A 3,779-nucleotide genomic window follows, 5' to 3' on the forward strand; every position below is an offset into this window, starting at 1 on the left:
GGAACCGAATTAGCTACACTCGAAAATATGACTGCTCATACATTCAGTCTGGATTTTGTGCCATGGATGAAAATGGAGTGGAAAAACCACAGTGTGTGATTTGTGGTGAAATCTTGAGCAATGACGCCATGAAACCCTCGAAATTGAAGAGGCATCAAAATGCCAAACATAGCGAATTGGTTTCAAAACCGCAAGAGTTCTTTGAAAGGAAGTATGATAATTTGAAAATATCCCAGAAACAACTGCTCAATTTGACACGCGTAGCTGCTTGTGCGCTGCGCGCTTTATATAAGGTTGCTCTTCGTATTGGCAAGGCAAAGAAGCCGTTTACAGTTGGGGAGACACTCGTGATAGGTTGTATTAAAGACGTATGTCAAGAAATGCTGGGCGAGGCAGTGGCACAGAAAGTATCCCAAGTTCCAATGTCAAACGACACTATTGCACGTCGCATCCACGATTTGGCAGAAGATATGGAAGATCAGCTCATAACACAAGTTAAATCGTCAAAGTATTATTCGTTACAGCTCGATGAAAGTACTGATATTGCAAATAAGGCAATTCTTATGGTTTTTGTGCGTTACGAATACAAAGGAGATTTGAAGGAGGAGTACTTTTTTCTGATTCGTTACCAACTAGCACAACTAGTACAGAATTGTTCAGGAGTTTGAGCGACCACATAGTTCGAAAATTCGATTTGAATTTCCAAAATTGTGTCGGCGTCTGTTCAGATGGAACTGCGGCGATGACAGGACGTCATTCCGGCGTGATAGCCCAGATTAAAGCAGTGGCCCCGGATTGTAAATCAACACACTGTATAATTCACAGAGAAAATCTAGCCATTAAGAAAATGTCACCCGAATTAAACTCAATTCTGAGTGAGGTTGTGAACATTGTGAATCATGTGAAGGCCAACGCACTGAATTCAAGGTTATTTGCAGCATTATGTGAAGATGCGGGTGCTGAGCACACACAACTCATACTGCATGCTGATATACACTGGTTGTCCAGAGGTAAAGTTCTCTCTCGAGTATTTGAACTACGACATGAGCTCGCCCACTTCCTCCAGTTCAAGAAACCACATTGGTCAGAACTATTCCGAAATTCTGAATGGGTTGCTAAGCTGGCGTACATGGCGGATATTTTTGACATCTTGAATACCTTCAACGTCTCCATGCAGGGAAAAATGGCTTCGTGCTTCACGATAGCAGACAAGATTGATGGAATGAAACGCAAGCTGGATGTGTGGAAATCTCGTGTGTCGAAAGATTGCTTTGATATGTTTCACAAACTGTCAGCAACAATAACTGAAACAGACTCGGGACTTGAGATGTCTGTATTGAGAGCCAAGATCAGTGAGCATTTGACGGCTCTACTGGAGCACTTTGAGATGTACTTTCCGTCAGAGGAAGACCCTCGAAAACGTAATGGATGGATCAGAAACCCTTTTTTAACATCGGAACACCAACTGTCGGTTGCATTGGAGGATCGATTGCTGGAGCTTGCTGCTGACGGTAGCATGAAAATCCTTTTCGAATCTGCAGAATCCTTGGCGTGCTTTTGGATCAAAGCTAGAGCGGAGTATCCTGAACTGGCTGGAATTGCTATCAAAATACTTCTCCAATTTCCATCAACATATCTGTGTGAGACTGCCTTCTCAACAATGAGTGTCATAAAGACTAAGTACAGAAACCATTTGGACATTCGAGCCCCATTGCGTGTTGCACTGTCTTCCATCGAACCAAGACTTGATAAATTGACAAATAAAAAATAAACTCTCTTTTCACGCTAACGACAATCTAATGATTCTTATATTGACGTAAATTCTACATTTATTAAAGCAATCCTTTCATAATGATGTATGTACGTATATATTTTTTAAAAATCATATAATAGAATAATTACGCATTACTTATCAAAAAGAAGTGAACAATATATTTGGTTTTCATCACTGGTCCTTGGGGTGATCAAAAGATTCGTAGCCCGGTCCACCGTTTCAGAAAGTTTGAGAAACACTGCTCTATAGTAATTACTTTATCTCGTGTTGTTTTTCAATCATATGCCAACTTATGTTTATTATTTTAGTTTTAATGTTCTTTATATCTAGTCGTTATTTTCTTACCTGTTTTCCGATATAGAAACGTTTGTAGTCTTGAATACTCTATTTATATGCACAGTGCCATTGTTGTGTTTTTCATTGTTATTGTTACGACAGCGGAGGTCACATGACCCTAGTAACACGTCATGCGCTTCTAGAACGTTCATGTCCCTTCTTGAAGCCTCGAGAGGATACTAGATATGCGGTATTCTTGCATATAAGCCGCCAAGAAGTGACGGCAACGATGGAATGCAATTGAACTGCAGACAGAGATAGAGACGTATTGTTGGGTCGAGCGCGTGTGTCGTTCGTTGTGAATTATAGCGTTTGTTTAACTTATAGTGTGACCGTTGAAATAAAGTGAATTTCAAAGTTGTATTGAGAAAGAACAAACTAATTTTATTTAAGAAAGGACTTGTGTCGCTAAAGTTTCATCGGAAAGACATTATACGGGAAATTAACCAACGACCAGAGACGTAACATTATATAACTTTTGGTAGAAAACTTTTAATGTTATATCCCGGTTTAGTTTTACGTTTAATTTGTGTTTCACTCAAATTGCACCACAAATAGCGGTTTCAAACAGGTAACTTGATCGCAAATTAAGTGGGTGCTTCCTAAAGTATAGGTTTAAAATAATGTATTCCAAACCTTTTTGACACATCAAGTCAATAATTGAAATAAAATACAAGAGAGAATCTTCAATAGACAAGGTACTCGAAATTCTTTCAGGTAGGATTAAAGTCAATTACTCTAGGAGACCTTTTTTTCCCCCTTTTTATTAGCTATACATTTGTGCGCCAGTAATACCAAGTGTGGGTCGCGCGTATACCCGATTCGATTTTATTACTTATCAGAATATTTACCAGCAACTTTAAATATTTTAAGGAAGGATAATAATAAATTAATCTATGAGACCTTGGACGTACTCGAATAAAATAATTCTAAGGGTTTGAGCTTCTGTGTCTAAAACTGTAATTAGATCTCCAATCGGTCAAGAAATGATAGAGCTATGAGCTAAAAGGATGTACTTTAAAAAAAACGAAAAAACTCAAAGCCATTCTATAGCCGATATGGTGCAGCTAATAATCAGTTATATTAATTATCTCGTTCAAATAACTTTTAGGATCCATAATTAAATATAGAAGTGAAAACTGAAATATGATAAAAGTAAACATAAGTTAAGATCTCAATGCATGTTGATAACTTTATCATCCTATGAAATCATAGAAACACTGTCCTTGGTCTGCTTATAGTACCTTAATAATACTACCTGCCACTAGTAACACCTTTGGTGAGACACATTATAATGTCACTCCGTCCTTTTCACGACTAAGCTAGATACACGAGTACAACTGTAAAAAGTTCAATATGAAAATTTGATGAAATATTAATTTTAAGGTTTTCATTGTTACTAGAGTGAGAACTATACATCTGATTACATGTTGATTTTCTATACGATATACTAATACACTCACAAAACAGTTTTCCTCAAAATACATCGTATACGCGCAAAACTTTAGCCCGTTACTTGCCATTATACTCATCAAGTCATCATAACTTCCACTTAGTATAGCTGCAATAGGAGTGCAACACACACGTGACCATCCTAGAACAGTTGACTCCCTCTATGCAGTAGAACCCAATCTTCACTTTTCGATTTGGTATGACAGTGATCATTCCT

General features: G+C 37.8%; 1 protein-coding gene across 4 annotated transcripts in view; it reads right to left on the bottom strand.

Moving 5' to 3' along the window:
• The window catches only part of LOC106463885 (gastrula zinc finger protein XlCGF57.1-like), a 120,018-nt gene that overhangs the window by 104,449 nt on the left and 11,790 nt on the right, over nt 1-3,779 (bottom strand). The window lies entirely within an intron of this gene.

Source organism: Limulus polyphemus, unplaced genomic scaffold (genome assembly GCF_000517525.1).
Source record: "Limulus polyphemus unplaced genomic scaffold, Limulus_polyphemus-2.1.2 Scaffold1509, whole genome shotgun sequence".
Classification (NCBI taxonomy): Eukaryota; Metazoa; Arthropoda; class Merostomata; order Xiphosura; family Limulidae; genus Limulus; species Limulus polyphemus.